Below are 22006 nucleotides of genomic sequence, written 5' to 3' on the forward strand. Positions count from 1 at the left end.
TTTACTGTTGTGTTGGGTTTGATGAAGCAACCTTGGAAATCAATAACTGTATCTGTGGGTATTTTTGCTATGTTCTGACGGCTGCCAATGAAAATACATTGTGTTTTTTTGTGGATTTAGTTTCAGGCCATTCATATCGAAGTAATTTTTTGCTTCTGTTAGGGTCTGTTTAGTCTTTTCTATCAACTCATTTAGATTGTCTACAGAGGCAGCGTGAAGAAATTGAGAGTCGTCGGCGTACTGAACAAGAAGACAGTTTTTTGCAATTGATGACAAATCATTTATGAATATAGTAAATAAGATTGGGCCAAGGATTGAGCCTTGTGGAACACCGAACGAAACTGATTGCACTTATGATACTTTTTCATGGATTTTAACTGATTGAGTTCTCGCGGACAGGTAACTTTTGAACCAGAAAATATCAATTTCGTGATTTGTTAGTTTGTTTACAAGTAATTTATGGCTGACACTGTCAAACGCCTTCGATAAATCACATAGAGTGAGCAAATTGATCTGGTTATTGTCTATATTATTATATATTTAATTTGTGACTTTTAGTAATGCCGTTTCGGTTGATAATTTATTCCTAAAATCGTGTTGCGTGTTAGATATAAGGTTATTCGCTTCTAAAAATGTTGTTAATTGGTTTGCAACTATTTTCTCGAGAACTTTAGATATTACTGGTAGTATAGTGATCGGTCGATAATTATTGATTTCGTCTCTGTCACCGGATTTGAAAATCGGAGTTATGATGTCATGTTTCCAAAGTGATGGATACACACCGGTGACTATAGATGTATTGATAATTACTGTCAGATAGTATGCAATTGCTGGTAAACTATCGTTTATGAAACGATGTGCAATTCCATCTGCTCCCACTGAATTTGTCGTTTTTAAGTGTTTTATTGTTAGGATAATTGTTTCTACTTCTACTGGTTGCGGTCTGAAGAAGTTTGTTGTAGTGTTCGTTTCGTTTATGTTGTGTTGATATGTGGGGGCGGTTGTCTGTTCAAAAGTGCGTCTACCTACTTCTGCAAAGAAGTTATTAAAGTATTCTGTGTTATTTATGGAATTTTGTTTTCTTCTTAGGCACTAATGTATTTACTAGTTTCCACGTTTCAGCAGAATCGCTTCTGCATTCATTGAACTTATTTTTAAAATAATTAGTTTTCGCCCAGCGGAGGAGTGTTTTCACATTTTTCTTCTTTTGTTTGTATTCAGCCTGAAGGGTGGAGTCAAATCTGTTTATCTTGAGAGCTTCGTGAGTATTATTTCTATCATTTATGGCCCTCTTAATGTTGTCATTTATCCAGGGGGCGGGAGGACGCCTAACTGTTTTTGTTTTAAAAGGAGCGCACGCATCGAGGCCGTTCTTTATCACGTTTGTAAGAATATTAACTTGTCTGTCAACGTCGTCAGTTGTTAAGATCTCTGACAGTGACGAGTCATTGGCTATAATATGTTGACAGAATAATTGAGGATCGTACTGCGTTAGGTCGCGAGAGGTTTTACTGACTGGTTTTCGCTTTGTCTTTACTATATTCAAGGTCAAGGTTATAAGCTCGTGATCAGCAATGTGGCATGGGACAGCGTCTGCGTGTAGTGTAATATCGGGTCTGTTTGTTATTATAACATCTAATATGGATGAGGTGTTTTCTGTAATCCTTGTAGGCTTCTTTATAAGTTGTTTTAATTTGTTTTTGTTAATTATCCCATTTAATTTTGCATTTGGTTTACTTAGATCGTCATTTAAATCACCTAAGATGAAAAGTGGTTTACTCTTTGTTGACATTTCTCTGAGAATATTTTCTAGGTAGTCAAATGATTCTGTGGTGGCATGAGGGTGTCTGTAGATTGTGCCGACGAGGAAGGAAGGATACATACTGCTTTGTACGGTTACCCAGATGTCCTCTACTGCTGTATGATTTACAGTTGCAGAGGAGATCTTATTTGATTTAAGGGTATCGCTTACATATATGCAGACTCCACCTCCACGTCCTGTATCACATCTGTAGACGTGAAAGTTTGGGATGCTGATGAAACTGCTCGATATTTCTTGGTGAAGCCAGGTTTCACTGATACACAAAATATCAATGTTTCTCTCCTTAATTATCAATTTGATTTCTTCGAAATGACCGAGGAGGGACTGTGCATTGATGTGTTCTATAGTGATGGTGTTAAGTGGTTTGACCGCCGGATTTGCGACGTCAAACATTCTGCTCGCCTTTGTACTTGTTTCTATTTAGGAATACTTTTACGTTGTTGGGAAAGATGTCGGACTCTAAGAAAATATCTGGTTTTATATCTTTGCCCCTTATGGTGACTGTGAAGCTAGAGTAGTAATCATGTGTCATTTTTGTTTTAAAGGCTTTGACATGGGCAATTTGATTGAAATTATTTTCCAAGAAGTCTTCAATATCGTCTTCATCTGTATCTGGGTGGCAACTCGTGATGTAAAGGTACACTACCTGAGGACGGCCGGCACCTTGCAAGGGTTTTGGCGAGTGGCGTTCCTCCCTTGTTTTTCTTTTTTGTTTTCTGGAGTTGACTTGAACGAAACCTTCCTCATCTTGGTGGGGCTGCGGCTGCTCGTTTGTTTGTTTGTTTATTTCCGCTCGTTCCGCGTAGTTGTTGATGATGAGCTGTGGTGTTTGTGGAGCAGGAGGGGTAGTAGGGGGGGCAGGTACTCCAGGCACGTGGTGGTGTGTCGTGTCTTCCCACTGGCCATTTGGTGGGAGATTTTTTTGCTTGTTTTTCCTTTTACTATTTCTAACGTAGCTTCTCCTAGGTGTGACTTGTGTAGAGGCTTCGTTCCTCATACCGGTTGGGGACGAGTCAGCGTTGTTTTTGGGCAGACGCTTACGTGGCTCCGGACGAGGGGTGGCTGGCGCGTCAGCAAGATCGTGAGTCTGCTGGGTCGGAGTGGGTAGAAAGGGAGTGGGTAGTGGGGACGGAGTGGTGGGGGAGGGTGGTGGTGGTGGGGGGGAGCTAGGAGAGGCGATGGTCGTGGGTGCTGCCGTGGTGGGTGTAGGAGTGTGTTTAATTTGTGGTGTAGAGGTAGATGTCATTCTGCCAGGGGGAGGGGATGCAAAGGGGAAGGATTGGTAGGCGGATTGATCGTGGGCAGGGGTTGGGAGATCAGATATTGCGTGATGGGATGTGGTCGAGGATGTTGTGACGAAAGCTTCCTTTCCGCATTCCTGCGGCTGAGAAGGCATCGCACCTTGGCTAATTAGACTGTTGATTGCAGATTGTTGTTCGGAGAACATTCCGATCAGCAGATCAATCTTATTTTCAAAAAGATCTTGATTGATGAGGGAGGGTTCGTGTTGAGTTTGTGTATTTTGGTGTTTTGGTTTTTGAAAGATTTTTACAAATGGTGTAGAGATACCTGTTTTCTTAGGGGGTGGAGACCAGTCAGTGGCGGGAGTGTCTGTCGTTGTTGTAGCAAACACTATATTGTCCTCTTTTAAACACTGATCGATCATGGTATGCACTATGGAGTTTGTCATCCTTTTAATGTCTTTAGTTATATTTCTTGTCCTTCTCGAGTCTGATATATGCAGAATGATATTGTAGGCGTTTTCGATCTCATCCGGGCTATACAGTTTCCGGATTTGATCACACAGAACCATCCGAGCCCATGCTTTTTTTGTTGCAATAAAGCATAGGATCGTGTTTAACACTATGGTTATGCTGCCTACCTGATAGACGGCTTTTCTGTCTTCATTGTTCTCAGTTTTATCACTGTTGTAATTACTGATCGGGCTGCTGTGGTTGTCCGGGTTGCTGGGTCGCCATGGGGGTGCCCATCGTCATGGGCGAGGGAGCAGCTTTGACCCGCGCTGCCAAGGGGCCCATATCCTATGGCGGAGGTCCCATTACCCTGGGAAGGGGGCACGTAACCCTGGGCCAAGGGTCCCCTTTCACTCTGGGGATTAGAGCTCGGGCTAGCTGTCCGAGGAAGCACCGGGGAAGCTCCCTGGCTGGCCCCCTGTGACCCGGGGAGGGTAGTCAGATTTCCCTCTGACTCTGTGGGACCATGAGATGCCATGGTTTGCTGAGCTGTTAGGCGGCGGCGGAGAGGAAGCAAAAACACGTCCGTTCACCACGGCGGCTAGACTCAGAAGGACCAAGTTACGAGTTTTCAGGGCCCTGATACTCCCAGTTTTACTCTATGGACACTATCTTGTGCTCTGGAATCTCGTCTTGATGCCTTTTGTAACAGATCCTTGCGCCAGATCATGGGGTACAGTTGGCGGGACCATGTGTCGAACCAACGGCTGCACCGTGAGACCGGTACAGGACCTGTTACTTGCACAATCCGTGATTGCCAACTCAGGCTATATGGCCACTTGGCTCGACTCCCACAGGATGATCCTGCCCATCAGGTTGTCTCTGTCCGAGACAACCCTGGGTGGAGGAGGCCTGTGGAACGACCGAGAAGGTCGTGGCTTGGGCAGATCGATCAAACCTGTCGTGAGGAACTAGAGATGGGCCGGGCCCCTGCCTGACGGCTCGCCATGAGGGATCCTCGTAGGTGGAAGCGGAGGGTGGATGCGGCTATGCGCCCCTGCCGGCGTTAGCTCCATAATGATGATGATGATGAATGATACAAGTCAAGCCTCTTCGGTGTCAGGTAAGTTATCATTTCAAGTTCTATTTCTCAAGAATACGTGAATGCGAGATGTAGTTTATTGGCCTTTGAGATTACTTGAGATTGGCGACAATAACATCACAGATTGTAAGTTCCAAGTCAACATACTTGAACAGTCTCTTTTTAGAAGTGTTAAATGAAAGCCAGCATGCTCTGCATTTTATCCCTTAACATTATCGAAGTTGCATCATGCAATATTAGTGATTTAACTTTGATTAACGATTAACTTTCGAAAGTGGGTACCATCTTATATATTTGACTTGCAGTGCACCTTAGTGTAATGTGTGGCTAAAAGCTAAAGTTTAAACAGTTCAAAACTTAAATAGCGTGTTTATAGCAAACTCGTAGATGAATCGTGTTCATTGCGACAAATGTAGAAAAAGGTATGAATGAGAAAGAACATCTCCAAGGGGAATGACATGTATTTGACCGGTTTCGATTACATCTTCGACAGATATGATTTAATCGAAACCGATCATATAGATCTTTTGCACTGAGATGCTCTCATTCTCATTCATACTTTCAAAATATATTAAATTAGGTTAGCTTGGCTTATTCTATATTATTTTGGTCAATATTGCCAAAGTTACAGAGGACAAGCAAATTATTCGCTAGCCTGGTCTTTTATTTCGTTCATGTTTGGCCCACTTTTTACTGTTCCTTCACGAAGACCTCGGCTTCGTCGGGAGTGTTAGGTCAGGCCTGCTCCGCCGACAGTCCAGAAGACGATTAGCTGTTGGAGCTGATATCCTGGAAAAAAAACTATATTTTTCCCATATCCCTGACAGTTCACAGGGTTCGAGAATAAGAAACCAGAGTTCGAGCTAGTGCTTGAAAGAGGGCTTCTGCTGCAACAATACATACAAGGCGCCCTCCAGCCCCCACCCCACCTTCTCCATTTCCTGCTCCTGCTATTGATGATGACACTCCTCCTCCAGCAGAGGTTCTCATGCCGGAGGACGCACCATTTCCGCGATGAAGGAGGTGTCCACACCGCTGGAGGCAGCACCGAAGACGGAAGGAGACATACATAAGTCTCCCTGTGTCCAGCTCTGTGCTTCTAGGAGTTCCACGGGTTCGAGAGCTCACTGAATGTCTACTGGGAAGTAGACCCACTATATTTTCGATTAATTACTTTAACAAGGTACATTCGTGATATGGTTTAGATAAGCCGCCAAACATAAACATAAAAACGTCTCTCACAAAGGGCTGTACCTTTTCTAACTTTCTAACCTCCAATTTACCTTGGGTCGCTCCTCCATTCCAACCTGTTAGTGAGTTAGATTGAAGCAAATTGCTTATGCATTTGACATCAATGGACGAAGTCTTTGATATTCTTTAGTTGTAGCATGTGATATGGGTCCTCTGGAAAAAGTTTGAGAAAGTCCACCTCAAAAATACAGGTGCCGTACATGCCAGGTCTTTTGTATAATATTTCTGCATTTGCTTGCAGTTGCGAAGTGCATCTGTCTACATGGTAACTATTTCAGTTCCCAATCAATTACCCCACTATCCTTTCTTTGGTTACATTGGGAACATTTTTTTAAGTCGGGCACAATTCAGTATCATATTAACATCTTTCATATATATGTGTCTTAGTTGGAAGTGCATATGTGTATGCGTGTGCGTGCATGTGTTTGTGTGTAATCACCATTAATTATTCTGTTTAATATAGGTTTTGGGTTACAATTTTAGTTTCATGTATGTAGACATAATAATTATTACTAAATATATCAACACGGACACATGAACACTGCCGTTCATTAAAAGAGGAGCTTTATTTATGAGTATGGCCTCGATGGCGCAGTAGGCAGCGCGTCAGTCTCATAATCTGAAGGTCGTGAGTTCGAGCCTCACTCGGGGCAACGTTTTCATAGCTGTTGTCTCCAGTAATATACAACCAGGGAAAATCTAGACATGACAAAATAGTACCAGTGCATTGGAATTTCACCATCTGTGTAAGAATATTCAGTAGCTGTTATTTTTCCTCAAAATTGCAGATCTTTCAAGGGATACTTGCATATATCTAAAAGTTATTCCCATGCCGGGAATCGAACCCGGGCCTCCTGGGTGAAAGCCAGGTATCCTAGCCACTAGACCACATGGGATGTGCTAATGGGAATACAAGTGCCGTTATGAACTTTATTTCTCATCTCGGATAATTAATGGGTTACCAAGGCTGATAAAAAATAAGAATATCAATACTAGCAATATTAACAGCAGAACCATCTATCAAGTACACTCCTAAATTCACCTGAGTGATATCTGCTGCATATCTGATAGGCCTACCTCTGACAAGTCTCTACAGGCAGAAACTTGTCAGAGGTAGGCAGGCTGGAATCCAGAAATAACAAGGGAGGTTGGAGGAGCGACCCGAGGTAAATAGGCGGCAAGAAGGCGAGTCACAGGAAATAATACAGCCCTGTGTGAGATGGAGAAATGGAGACAGTCCCCAGGTGGGTTGGGGAAGAGAAGCTAGTTCACAAGTGAGCTGGGAAATGAAAATTGAGGCAGACCCCAGGCATCAGAGGAAATGAGGTAGTGACCGGTTGAACTAGGGAAAGGAGGTCAACTAGACGAGAGAAGGCAGTCTCAAGTTATCTAGAGAAATGGAGGCAATCCTCAAATGAAATAGAAAGGAGACAGTTTCCAATAAAATAAGAAGGTAGTTTCCAGCTGGAGGAAAGGCAATCACTAGATGAGCTCAAGAGAAGGTAGTCCTCAGGTGTGTTAGATAAGTTGAGATTGTTGCCAGGTAAGTTAGAGAGGATTCAGAACCCAGGTGAGGTGAAGAAGATTGTTCCCAGGTGAAGGAGAAAAGGCATCTCGTGGGACCGATTTAAGGAAACGACTCACTCATACGAAGTTTCATATTTATAGCTTTCATATATATGTATCTTAGAGGGAAGTACATATATGTGTGTAACCACCCATGCTGACGGGTCACACCTATACATGTACCGGGTGTGGACCGGTAATGACGGGTACGAGTACTGGCGTGGTACATTTCTGGTTCGTTCGTCTGGGAATGGCTGTACACGTGATTGCTATACGGCTGTATGAATGACTGTTTTTGAACTATTTGGTATGTACATAAGTGTGTATATGGGTAGTTATGTTTGTGCAACTATATGTGTACATATATAGGTGTGCATGTGTTTTCTGTCTTGTTTGTGTCTGTGCGCGGAACTGTGTGTGTGTGTGATATAAGTTTGCGTATGCGTTTTACATTGCATATTTGTTTTGTCGGCTGTGTCTGGGTTTCTCGGTCGACCCGGCTCCTTCTGGCGGAACCTCCTCAGAACGAACCTGAGGAGGATCCCCAGCAGGCGAACATGCCTGTTGACACGCCTTGCCGGAGGTGGCGGCGATGTGCGCTCTGCCGGAGGAACCACAGGTGCAGGCAGTAGACCAGGATCCTGTGCAGTTGCTGCAGCGTCTCCCTCTGCCCAACGCCATGCTTCAGGCATACCACAGGTGTGGGGCTTTGTTGTTGGTTCTTTTCTTTTTTTCCCCCCAACACCGTACTTTTTTACAAACATACCACGCCTAAAAGGCACAAGTGTGGGCTTTTTTGTTGTTTTCGTTTTTTTCTTAGAAAAAAAATCGATGTATCGCTGCTTTCTCGTTCTCTCAACAACACAAACTCCCAAATATTCCTATAATGGAGTAATGTACTACAGTATAAGACAAAAATACCCTCTTATGACATATCATATGGCTACAGTAGTCTACAATCCTTCACGTGTTCCTGGAGGTTGAGGTTAAACGCAAGCCAGCCGCCAGAGCGCGATGAAACTTCGCACGGGCACTGAAACGCTCAGTGCGCGCGGCCCGGAAAGAGAACCATTGCATGACTGTTTTGTCGGCTGTGTCTGTTTCTATCTCCCGGATTACTTTTTATTTTATTTCTGCTTTTCTCTCCCGGAACACCAGTTGCTGAGCAGTTTTCTGACCCGTATACATTGCAATGCAAGTCCTCAAAACAGTACCTCTATTGTAATTAGTATCGCCTCGATGTGTATATATATGTATATGTGTAATATATATACGTACACACATACATATCAGTAATTACTAATTACTACTAATATATTAACACGAACACAAGAATCATGTCGTTCTTTAGTATAAGAAAAGTTCAATATGATAAGGCCTCGATGGCGCAGTAGGCAGCGCGTCAGTCTCATAATCTGAAGGTCGTGAGTTCGAGCCTCACTCGGGGCACAGTTTTCATAGCTGATATGCACAGTAATATACAAATGGCAAAATCTTGACATGAGAATATAGTGCCTGTGTATCGGGAATTTCACCATCTCTGTAAGAATGTTCCGTAGCTGTTATTTTTCGTCAGAAATGCAGATCTTTTAAGAGATACTTGCATGTATCTAAAAGTTATTCCCATGCCGGGAATCGAACCCGGGCCTCCTGGGTGAAAGCCAGGTATCCTAGCCACTAGACCACATGGGATATTCCTTATTTCCCATCTCAGATATTTCATGACTTACCAAGGCTGATAAAACTACAATATTAGTAGGTATAATAATATTAATAGCCTAACCACCTGCCAAGTACACTTCTAAATTACTTTCAGGGTATATGCTGGATATCTGATAGGCCTACCTCTGAGAAGTTTCTTCAGGTAGCAACAACCAAAGAAAAACATTTTGTCGTGTTCTAAAGATTCTTCATGTACGCATGCACGCATGCACACACACGCACAAATATTTATATGTGAATTAAGTGTACACATATATACATACATAAACACACATATATGTACTTCCCATTAAGGCAAGTACATATATGTGCGGAAACTATTAATATGAAACTGAATGTTAAGAGAGAAAGTTAAATCACAATTTCCACAATTCCCAAGGCAAGGAGAATGCTAATCCAGATGTTAGCTTTCATTCAGCACTTCTAAAAAAAGGACCATAATTCACGTACGTTCACTCAAGGCTTACAGTCTGTGATGTAAGGTCGACAATCCCAAGAAACGGATAGTAATGTAGTGTCAAATGCTTGTCGAGACCTCCACGCCTTCATCAGAGGCCAATAAACTACATCACGGATTCACGGATTCTTGCGAAATAGAACTTCGAAAGATACCTTACCTGACGCAGAAGAGATCTGACTTGTATCTTTAGTTCTAAATGTTTAATGTCATACGTGCTGGGAACTTTCTCTATTGCTTACACGAATCATCAGTCATTCTGTAAAACAAAATATTGTACTGTAGTCCTTTTCCAGTTTCGAGTCGGAGTAGCAAGTCACCGAGGAGAGCGTTGGCTTCTCTCATGCGGGCAGTTCCGGGTGAGTTGGAGTCGAGATGTTAAACCGATGGCATTCCAGGTGAATTACGCAAAGCAAGTAAGTAATCGCCTGGTGAGTTTGTATACATACATACATATATATAAAATGTACACACATACATACATGAAACATAGACATACATAATATATATATACTTACACATATACATACTTATACACACATACATGCATAGATTGATACATACATACACATATATGTACATAAATATACATATTCACTTATTTCTATATATGTGTGTGTGTGTGTGTGTGTGTATGTGTGTGTGTGTGTGTGTGTGTGTGTGTGTGTGTGTGTGTGTGTGTGTGTGTGTGTGTGTGTGTGTGTGTGTGTGTGTGTGTGTGTGTGTGCAGTTTATATGCATATATATATACACATATACATATATGTACGTTTATATCATATACATACATACATACGTACATACGTATATATATATATATATATATATGCATACGTTTATATATATATATATATATGCATATATATATATATATATATATATATATATATACGTCTATATGTATGTATATATATATCATATATGTTTACATATGAATATACGCACCCCCTCCTACCCCCTCCCTCCATGTAAAAAGCTTCGTGAATCATGAGTAGCGAGTTTGCTCAAACTTACGAGTTCAGATGACATCAAACTGCCAGTGAGTCGTTTCCTTAAATCGGGCACTGGAGATGCCTTCTCTCCTTCAATTCACCTGGGAACAATCTTTTCACCTGGGTTCTGCATCCTCTCCTCTAACTCTCCTGGCAACAATATCAACTTCTCCAACACACCTGAGGACTACCTTCTCTTCACTAACTCATCTAATGACTGCCTATCCTTCAGGTGCAAACTACCTTCTTTCCTTCCTGGGAACTGCCTCATTTCTAGTGTATTTAAAGATTACCTCCATTTCCAAAGCTAACTTGAGATTGCCTCCCTAGTTCACCCGGTTACTACCTCATTTCCAATCTCATACAGGGCTGAATCTTTTCCTCCGACTCGCCTTCTCGCCTCCTATTCACCTTCGGTCGCTCCTCCAACCTCCCTTGTTATTTCAGGATTCCAACCTGGTAGTGAGTTAGGATCAATTTCCTAACTAGCAAGGGTATACTCCTTTCTTTGGCTAGTTCTACAAGGGAACTTTCTTCTAGTTTCATCGTATTAACTTTCAACCATATTTGTTCCTTAGTGGGAAGTACACATATATGTTTATGTATATTTATGTGTATATACATTCTTATACATATAAATACACATAAACAAACATATAAATGTGTGTATGTGCGTGCGTGCGTACATGTAAAACTTTAGAACACGACGAAAGGCTTTGCTTTTGTTGTTGCTACCTGCAAACACGTCAGAAGTAGGCCTGTTGGATTTGCAGCATATACCTTGAAATTAATTTAGAGGTGTACTTGGAAGGTGGTTGGGCTATTAATATTATTATCATTATTAATATTATTTTTCACCAGCCTTGGTAACTTGGTTAATATTATAATTTATAATATCATTTTTGTCAGCCTTGGTAACTCATTAATCGTCTGAGTTGAGAAATAAAGTTGACAGTAGAACTTATATTTTAAACATATCCCATGTGGTCTAGTGGCTAGGATACCTGGCTTTCACCCAGGAGGCCCGGGTTCGATTCCCGGCATGGGAATAGCTTTTAGATACATACAAGCAGCCATTGAAAGATCTGCAATTCTGATGAAAAATACCGGTTGCTGAATATTCTTACAGATATGGTGAAATTCCCGATATTCTTGCATTACATTGTCATGTCTGGATTATCTCCGTTTGTATATTGATATATATAACAGGTAATAAAAATTTGCCCCGAGTGAGGATCGAACTCACGACCTTCAGATTATGAGACTGACGCGCTGCCTACTGCGCCATCGAGGCCATATCATTCTTAACTTTTCTTATAGTAAAGAACGACACAATTCATGTGTTCGTTGTTAATATATTAGCAGTAATTAGTAATTACTGATATGTATGTGTACGTATACACGCACACACACACACGCACACACGCACACACACACACACACACACACACACACACACGCACGCACGCACACACGCACACACGCACACACGCACACACGCACACACGCACACGCATACACGCACACACGCACACACACACACACACACACACACACACAGAGAGGCGATAGATACAATAGAGGTACAGTTTTGATGACTCGGAGTATTTCTAAGAAAAATCATAATTATAAACCCTTGATAGTTGAGTAATTGATTGGGAACTGACAGAGTTATCATGCAGGCAGATGCACGCAGCGACTGCAGACAAATACAAAAAGTATCAACTTATACAAAAGACCTGTAATGGCTGTCACACTATGTTAGACACCTGTATTTTGAAATTTAATAGAGAGTACCCATATCACATGCTACAATTTGCCACACCCCTAAAGAATATTAAAGACCTCGTCCATTAAAGCAAAATACATGAGCAATTCGCTTCAACCTTCAGATTATGAGACTGACACTACCAGGTTGGAATCCACAAATCCACAAGGGAGGTTGGAGGAGCGACCCAAGGTGAATACGAGGCGAGGAGGCGAGTCGGAGGAAAAGATGCAGCCCTATGTGAGACTGAAAAAAATTAACAATTATGTGTATATGTTTATGGTTGGAGGTCTTATCTAAACAACAAAAACAATTAATATGTTATGTTTATATCACTGATTGAAAAAACTGAATGAATTCAGGGAACTCACTATTGCCATATCCAGACTATAGGAAAATATGTTTCCAGGATGTCAGAGCCACGCCTCGCTCCAGCAGCCAATCGCCATATTGTGCTCGGACCGTCGGCGAAGTGAAGCTAACCTCACGCTGCCGGCGAAGAAGACCGAGGCCTTCGAGAAAGGACAGTAAAAAGCGGGCGAGACATGAGCAAAATGAAAGACCAGGCTGGCGATTACTTAGCTTGACCTCTGCTCGGCCAAATGCCATTCCAAGTGCGACTAGACGTCAGAGCATGTGGCAGAACGTCAACTGACGCGGAAAATATCGTGAAGGTTGAAACGAATCACGAATCATGACGCTACAGCCATACCCGGTACGAAGCCGAAATATCTAAGCTGGCTGTTGCTGTCTCCGTCGCCATATTGCGGGTCACATTGCCAAATTTATCAAGTAATTTCAGATATCATCTGGAAATTGCACAAGCTATTATTAGCCAATATTGATCATATATAATATAGCACATGCTAAGCTAAACTAAGTAAATATATGTGTGTGTGTGTGTGTGTGTGTGTGTGTGTGTGTGTGTGTACATACACACGCATGTATGTATGTCTATATATGTGTGCACAGTATAAACATTTATGTAAATATATATATATACATATGTATATATATATGCGTATATATATGTGTGTATATGTATACGAATATATATATATATAGTTTTACATATATGTGTATATGTATATTTATGCGTATATATATATATATATAGACACAAACTCTCGCCCCGTCGCCGTGGGATAATTTACCGATTTTTCATCTTGACAAAGTCGGACACTTTCCGAATATAACTTGTCTTTTTTTGTCTTTCTCAAAGAATGTTGAAATCAATGCGAAAACTTGAAATTACACATTACTTTACTAGGGCCAAACTTAAACAATATTGCTCCGAACATCGTAATATTCTCTTCAACTTAACCTGCATTTAGTCATACTTCTGGGTTAAACGACGCAAGTCAACACACCCCTTCCATCTACCCCCGTGTAAAAAGCTTCGTGAATCATGAGTAGCGAGTTTGCCCAAACTTTCGAGCTCAGATAACATCAACTTACGAGTGAGTCGTTTCCTTAAATCGGTCCCACGAGATGCCCTTTCTTCTCCAGTTCATCTGGGAACAATCTTCACTTCACCTGGGTTCTGCATCCTCTCCTCTAATTCTCCTGGCAACAATCTCAACTTCTCCAACACACCTGAGGACTACCTTCACTTTTCTAACTCATCTAGTGACTGCCTCTCCTCCTGCTGGAAACTACCTTTCCTTCCCTTAACTTTCTGGGAACTGCCTCCATTTTAGTTTATTTAAGGATTACCTTCATTTTTCAGGCTAACTTGAGATTGTCTCCCTAGTTTACAGGGTCACTACCTCGTTTCCTCTAACTCACCTGGGGTCTGCCTCAATTTTTATTTTCCAGCTCACTTGTAGACTATCTTCTCTGTTCCAACCCCCTGTTCCTCCATCTCACATTGAGCTGAATCTCTGTTCCAATCCACCTGGGAGCCACCTCCATTTCTTCATCTCACATAGAGCTGAATCTTTTCCTCCGACTCGCCTTCTCGCCTCCTATTCACCTTGAGTCGCTCCTCCAACCTCCCTTGTTATTTCTGGATTCCAACCTGGTAGTGAGTTAGGTTGAAGCGAATTGCTCATGTATTTGGCATCAGCGGACGAGGTCCTTGATATCATTTAGGGGTGCTGCAAATTGTAGTATGTGATATGGGTACATTATAAAAGTTTGAAAAGTCAAACTCCAAAATACAGGTGCCGAACATATTGTGACAGCCTTACAGGTCTTTTGCATAAGGCAGAATTTGCCTCCATGGTAGATATTTCAGTTCCAAATCAATTTCCCAACGATCAAGGGTATACTCCTTTCTTTGGTTATTTCTGCAAGGAAACCTTTTTTTTATAGTTTCATATTAATAGCTCTCATACATATATGTGCCATAGTGGGAAGTACATATATGTTTATGTATGTATATGTGTATATACATTCTTATACATATATATATACATAAACACATATAAATGTGTGTGTCTGTGCGTGCGTGCGTATATGTAGAAACTTTAGAACACGACAAAATGCTTTGCTTTTGTTGTTGCTGCCTGCAGAAACGTCAGAAGTAGGCCTGTCGGATTTGCTGCATATACCTTGAAATGAATTTAGAGGTGTACTTGGAAGGTGGTTGGGCTGTTAATATTATCATTTATAATATCATTTTTGTCAGCCTTGATAACTCATTAATCATCTGAGTTGAGAAATAAAACTAACAGTGGAGCTTATATTCTAAACATTATATCCCATGTGGTCTAGTGGCTAAGATACCTGGCTTTCACCCAGGAGGCCCGGCATGGGAATAACTTTTAGATACATGCAAGTATCTCTTGACAAATCTGCAATTCTGACGAAAAATAACGGCTGCTGAATATTCTTACAGAGGTGGTGAACTTCCCAATACGCTGGCACTATATTGTCACGTCTAGATTATTCCCGTTTTTATATTACTGGAAATAACAGCTATGAAAACTATGCCCCGAGTGAGGCTCGAACTCACGACCTTCAGATTATGAGACTGACGCGCTGCCTACTGCGCCATCGAGGCCATATAATAACCAACTTTTCTTATACTGAAGAACGACATAATTCATATGTTCGTGTTAGTTAGAAACAGACACAGCCGACAAAACAATAATGCAATGGTTCTCTTTCCGGGCCGCGCGCACTGAGCGTTCCAGTGCCCGAGCGAAGTTTCATCGCGCTCTGGCGGCTGGCTTGCGTGTAACCTCAACCTCTAGGAACACGTGAAGGTTTGTAGACTACTGTAGCCATATGATATGTCATAAGAGGGTATTTTTTTCTTATCCTGTAGTGCATTACTCCATTATAGGAATGTTTGGGAGTTTGTGTTGTTGAGAGAACATGAAAGCAGCGATACATCGATTTTTTTTTTTTCTAAGAAAAAAACGAAAACAACAAAAAAGCCCACACTTATGCCTTTCAGGCGTGTTATGTTTGTAAAAAAGTACGGTGTTGGGGGAAATAATAAAAATAGAACCAACAACAAAGCCCCACACCTGTGGTATGCCTGAAGCATGGCGTTGGGCAGAGGGAGACGCTGCAGCAACTGCACAGGATCCTGGTCTACTCCCTGCACCTGTGGTTCCTCCGGCAGAGCGCACATCGCCGCCACCTCCGGAGAGGCGTGTCAACAGGCATGTTCGCCTGCTGGGGATCCTCCTCAGGTTCGTCCTGAGGAGGTTCCGCCAGAAGGAGCCGGGGCGACCGAGAAACCCAGACACAGCCGACAAAACAAATATGCAATGTAAAACGCATTCGCAAACTTATATCATGCACACACACACACACAGTTGCAGGCACATATTTCCACACATAGCCACAAAAACACACGCCGACAAACACAAACAAGACGGAAAACACATGCACACCTATATATGCACACATATAGTTGCACAAACATAATTACCCATATACACACTTATGTACATACCAAATAGTTCAAAAACAGTCATTCATACAGCCGTATAGCAATCACGTGTACAGCCATTTCCAGAAGAACGGACCAGAAATGTACCACGCCGGTACTCGTACCCTTCAGTACCGGTCCACACCCGGTACATGTATAGGTGTGACCCGTCAGCATGGGTGGTCACACACATGTATGTACTTCCCACTAAGGCACATATATATGAAAGCTATAAATATGAAACTTTGTACGAGTGAGTCGTTTCCTTAAATCGGTCCCACGAGATGCCTTTTCTCCTTCACCTGGGAACAATCTTCTTCACCTTACCCAGGTTCTGCGTCCTCTCTAACTTACCTGGCAACAATCTCAACTTATCTAACACACCTAAGGACTACCTTCTCTTGAGCTCATCTAGTGATTGCCTTTCATCCAGCTGGAAATTACCTTATTTTTTTGGAAACTGTCTCCTTTCTAGTTCATTTGGGGATTACCTCCATTTCTCTAGATAACTTGAGACTGCCTTCTCTCGTCTAGTTCACCTCCTTTCCCTAGTTCAACCGGTCACTTCCTCTGGGGTCTGCCTCAATTTTCATTTCCCAGCTCACTTGTGAACTAGCTTCTCTTCTCCAACCCACCTGGGGACTGTCTCCATTTCTCCATCACACAAGGCTGTATCTTTTCTTCTGACTCGCCTTCTTGCCGCCTTTTTACCTTGGGTCGCTCCTCCAACCTCCCTTGTTATTTCTGGATTCCAGCCTGCCTACCTCTGACAAGTTTCTGCCTGTAGAAACTTGTCATAGGTAGGCCTATCAGATATGCAGCAGATATCACTCAGGCGAATTTAGGAGTGTACTTGATAGATGGTTGTGCTGTTAATATTGTTATTATTGATATTGTTATTTTTATTAGCCTTGGTAACCCATTGATTATCCGAGATGAGAAATAAAATTCATAACGGCACTTGTATATCCCTTAACACATCCCATGTGGTCTAGTTTTAGATGCATGCAAGTATCCCTTGAAAGATCTGCAATTTTGACAGAAAATAATAGCTACTGAATATTCCTATACAGATGGTGAAATTCCCAATGCACTGGCACTATTTTGTCCTGTCTAGATTTTCCCTGGTTGTATATTACTGGAGACAACAGCCATGAAAACGTTGCCCCGAGTGAGGCTCGAACTCACGACCTTCAGATTATGAGACTGACGCGCTGCCTACTGCGCCATCGAGGCCATACAAAAGGTGAAAGGTCCTCTTTTAATGAACGGCAGTGTTCATATGTCCGTGTTGATATATTTAGTAATAATTATTATGTCTTCATACATGAAACTAAAATTGTAACCCAAAACCATCGAGGCCATAGAAGTAAAGGCTTTACTTACAATGAAGAATGATACAATTCATGTGTTTGTGTTAATATATTAGTAGTAATTAGTAATTACTGATATGTATGTGTGTTGGTATATATATTACACATATACATATATATACGCATCGAGGCGATAGATAATTACCATAAAGGTACTGTTTTAATGGCTTTTAATTGCAATATAGACGGGTCAGAAAACTGCTCTGCAACTGGTGTTCCGGGAGAGAAAAGCAGCAATAAAATAAAAGCAATCCGGGAGATAGAAACAGACACAGCCGACAAAACAGTCATGCAATGGTTCTCTTTCCGGGCCGCGCGCACTGAGCGTTTCAGTGCCCGAGCGAAGTTTCATCGCGTTCTGGCGGCTGGCTTGCGTGTAACCTCAACCTCTAGGAACACGTGAAGGTTGTAGACTACTGTAGCCATACATCATTTTTTTTTTTTTTTCAAAGAAAAAAACGAAAACAACAACAACAACAAAAAAAGCCACACTTGTGCCTTTCAGGCGTGGTATGTTTGTAAAAAATACGGTGTCGGGAAAAAAAAAAAAAAAAAAAAAAAAAATAGAACCAACAACAAAGCCCCAGACCTGTGGTATGCCTGAAGCATGGCGTTGGGCAGAGGGAGACGCTGCAGCAACTGCACATGATCCTGGTCTACTTCCTGCACCTGTGGTTCCTCCGGCAGAGCGCACATCGCCGCCACCTCCGGAGAGGCGTGTCAACAGGCATGTTCGCCTGCTGGGGATCCTCCTCAGGTTCGTTCTGACGAGATTCCGCCAGAAGGAGCCGGGGCGACCGAGAAACCCAGACACAGCCGACAAAACAAGTATGCAGTGTAAAACGCATACGCAAACTTATATCACACATACACACAAACACACACACACACACACACACACAGTTGCGGGCACAGATTTCCACACATAGCCACAAAAAAACACGCCGACAAACACATACAAGACAGAAAACACATGCATACCTATATATGCACACATATAGTTGCACAAACATAATTACCAATATATATGCTTATGTAGATACAAAAAAAAAATCAAAAACAGTTATTCATACAGCCGTATAGCAATCACGTGTACAGCCATTCCCAGAAGAATGGACCTTAAATGTACCGCGCCGGTACTCGTACCCGTCAGTACGGGTCCACACCCGGTACATGTATAGGTGTGACCCGTCAGCAGGGGTGGTCACACACATATATGTACTTCCCACCAAGGCACATATATATGAAAGCTATAAATATGAAACTTCGTACGAGTGAGTCGTTTCCTTAAATCGGTCCCACGAGATGCCTTTTCTCCTTCACCTGGGAACAATTTTCTTCGCCTTACCTAGGTTCTGCGTCCTCTCTAACTTACCTGGCAACAATCTCAACTTCTCTAACACACCTGAGGACTACCTTCTCTTGAGCTCATCTAGTGATTGCCTTTCCGCCAGCTGGAAATTACCTTCTTATTTTGTTGGAAACTGTCTCCTTTTTAGTTCATTTGGGGATTACCTCCATTTCTCTAGATAACTTGAGACTGCCTTCTCTCGTCTAGTTCTCTTTTCCCTAGTTCACCCGGTCACTACCTCATTTCCTCTGACGCCTGGGGTCTACCTCAATTTTCATTTCCCAGCTCACTTGTGAACTAGCTTCCCTTCCCCAACCCACCTAGGGACTGTCTCCATTTCTCCATCTCACACAGGGCTTATCACTTCCTCTGACTCACCTTCTTGCCTCCTATTTACCTCGGGTCGCTCCTCCAACCTCCCTTGTTATTTCTGGATTCCAGCCTGCCTACCTCTGACAAGTTTCTGCCTGTAGAAACCGAGATGAGAAAAAAAGTTCATAACGGCACTTGTATTCCCATTAACACATCCCATGTGGTCTAGTGGCTAGGATACCTGGCTTTCACCCAGGAGGCCCGGGTTCGATTCCCGGCATGGGAATAGCTTTTAGATACATGATTGTATCCCGAGAAAGATCTGCAATTTTGACGAAAAATTACAGCTACTGAATATTCTTATACAGATGGTGAAATTCCCAATGCACTGACACCTTTTTGTCATGTCAAGATTTTCCCTGGTTGTATATTACTGGAGACAACAACTATGAAAACTCTGCCCCGAGTGAGGCTCGAACTCACGACCTTCAGATTATGAGACTGACGCGCTGCCTACTGCGCCATCGAGGCCATACGACTTGTAAAAGCTCCTCTTTTAATGAACGGCAGTGTTCATGTGTCCGTGTTGATATATTTAGTAATAATTATAATGTCTACATACATGAAACTAAAATTGTAACCCAAAACCTATAATAAACAGAATAATTAATGGTGATCACACACAAACACACGCATACATATATGCACTTCCCACTAAGACACATATATATATGAAAGATGTTAACATGAATTGTGGGCAACTTAACAAAAATGTTCCCTTGCAGTACTAACCAAGGAAAGGATAGTTGGATAATTCATTGGGAAGTGAAATAGTTACCATGCAGACAGATGCACTTAGCAACTGCAAGCAAATGCAGAAATATTATACAAAAGACCTGGTATGTTCGGCACCTGTATTTTTTATGTGGACTTTCTCAAACTTTTTCCAGAGGACCCATATCACATGCTACAACTAAAGAATATCAAAGACCTCGTCCATTGATGTCAAATGCATCAGCAATTTGCTTCAATGTAACTCACTACCAGGTTGGAATGGAGGAGCGACCCAAGGTAAATTGGAGGTTAGGTTAGAAAAGGTACAGTCCTTTGTGAGAGACATTTTTACCATTTGTTTATGTTTGGAGGCTTATCTAAACCATTTCACGAATGTACCTTGTTTAAGTCATTAATCGAAAAAAATAGTGGATCTACTTACCAGTGGACATTCAGTGAGCTCCCGAACCCGTGGAACTCCTAGAAGCACAGAGCTGGACACAGGGAGGCTCATGTATGTCTCCTTCCACCTTCGGTGCTTCCTCCAGCGGTGTGGACACCTCCTTCATCGCGGAAACGGTGCGTCCTCCGGCATGAGAACCTCTGTTGGAGGAGGAGTGTCATCATCAACAACAGGAGCAGGAAATGGAGAAGGTGGGGTGGGGGCTGGAGGGCGCCTTGTCTCTACTGTTGCAGCAGAAGCCCTCTTTCAAGCACTAGCTCGAACTCTGGTTTCTTTCTCATGTGAACCGCCAGGCGAAGCTAGCCTGACCTAACACTCCCGACGAAGCCGAGGTCTTCGTAAAGGAACAGTAAAAAGTGGGCCAAACATGAACGAAATAAAAGACCAGGCTAGCGAATAATTTGCTTGTCCTCTGTAACTTTGGCAATATTGACCAAAAATGATATAGAATAAGCTAAGCTAACCTAATTTAATATATGTAAAAAAGTATGAATGAGAAGGAGAGCATCTCAGTACAAAAGATCTATATGATCGGTTTCGATTAAATCTTTGTCAGAAATCCATGACAATGCATATCTGTCGAAGATGTAATCGAAACCGGTCAAATACATGTCATTTCCCGTGGAGATGTTCTTTCTCATTCATACCTTTTTCTACATTTGTCGCAATGAACACGATTCATCTACGAGTTTGCTATAAACACATGGTTTAAGTTTAGAACTGTTTATACTTTAGCTTTTAGCCACACATTACACTAAGGTTCACTGCAAGTCAAATGTATAAGATGGTACCCACTTTCGTAAGTTTGAAATATTCAAGAAATCAAAGTTAAAGCACTAATATTGCGTGATGCAACTTCTGTAATGTTAAGGGATAAAGTGCAGAGCATGCTGACTTTCATTTAACACTTCTAAAATGAGACTGTTCAAGTATGATTGTCGAGACCTCCACGCCCTTAGCAAAGGCATTCACGTATTCTTGCGAAATAGAACTTGAAACTATAACTTATCTGACACCGAAGAGGTTTGACTTGTATCTTTAGTTCTAAATATTTAATTTACCATACGTGCTGGGAACTTTATATTGCTTGTGTGAATCATAAATAATTCTGTGCAACAAATGCTATACTCTAGTCGTCTTCCAGTTTCTAGTCGGAGAAGCAAGTCACTGAAGAGAGCATTCGCTTCTCTCAAGCGGCTCCTGGCGAGTGGAGGGGGAGGGGGGGGGTCCAGGCGAGGAGGAAGTGACGCAGTTCTCAGGCGAGTTGGAGAATGGACGTTATCCTGAGGTAAGGTGAGTTGTTAATTAGATGGCCTTTCTAGGTGAATTGTGTGAAGAATGCAAGTAATAGCCAGGTGAGTTTTTATACATACATACGTACATGTAAATATATACATACACACATACATACATATACACACATATATACATACACACATACATATACATACCTGCACACACACACACACA

The 22006-nt window shown here is 42.0% G+C and overlaps 10 non-coding genes across 10 annotated transcripts; 4 read left to right on the plus strand and 6 right to left on the minus strand.

The window, feature by feature from the left end:
• The first annotated feature begins 6449 nt into the window (after positions 1-6449).
• On the plus strand, positions 6450-6522 carry Trnam-cau. Its single transcript has one exon. It is a non-coding gene; the product is annotated as a tRNA-Met (tRNA).
• A 171-nt stretch (positions 6523-6693) lies between these two features.
• Positions 6694-6765, minus strand: Trnae-uuc. The gene has a single exon. It is a non-coding gene; the product is annotated as a tRNA-Glu (tRNA).
• A 2046-nt stretch (positions 6766-8811) lies between these two features.
• Trnam-cau lies at positions 8812-8884 on the plus strand. The gene has a single exon. It is a non-coding gene; the product is annotated as a tRNA-Met (tRNA).
• A 171-nt stretch (positions 8885-9055) lies between these two features.
• On the minus strand, positions 9056-9127 carry Trnae-uuc. Its single transcript has one exon. It is a non-coding gene; the product is annotated as a tRNA-Glu (tRNA).
• A 2456-nt stretch (positions 9128-11583) lies between these two features.
• Positions 11584-11655, plus strand: Trnae-uuc. Its single transcript has one exon. It is a non-coding gene; the product is annotated as a tRNA-Glu (tRNA).
• A 172-nt stretch (positions 11656-11827) lies between these two features.
• On the minus strand, positions 11828-11900 carry Trnam-cau. Its single transcript has one exon. It is a non-coding gene; the product is annotated as a tRNA-Met (tRNA).
• Positions 11901-15308: 3408 nt separating this feature from the next.
• On the minus strand, positions 15309-15381 carry Trnam-cau. Its single transcript has one exon. It is a non-coding gene; the product is annotated as a tRNA-Met (tRNA).
• A 2045-nt stretch (positions 15382-17426) lies between these two features.
• Trnam-cau lies at positions 17427-17499 on the minus strand. Its single transcript has one exon. It is a non-coding gene; the product is annotated as a tRNA-Met (tRNA).
• A 2014-nt stretch (positions 17500-19513) lies between these two features.
• Positions 19514-19585, plus strand: Trnae-uuc. The gene has a single exon. It is a non-coding gene; the product is annotated as a tRNA-Glu (tRNA).
• Positions 19586-19757: 172 nt separating this feature from the next.
• Positions 19758-19830, minus strand: Trnam-cau. The gene has a single exon. It is a non-coding gene; the product is annotated as a tRNA-Met (tRNA).
• Between the last annotated feature and the right edge of the window lie 2176 nt (positions 19831-22006).

The sequence above is a fragment of the Penaeus chinensis genome, chromosome 15 (genome assembly GCF_019202785.1).
Source record: "Penaeus chinensis breed Huanghai No. 1 chromosome 15, ASM1920278v2, whole genome shotgun sequence".
NCBI classification, from domain to species: Eukaryota; Metazoa; Arthropoda; class Malacostraca; order Decapoda; family Penaeidae; genus Penaeus; species Penaeus chinensis.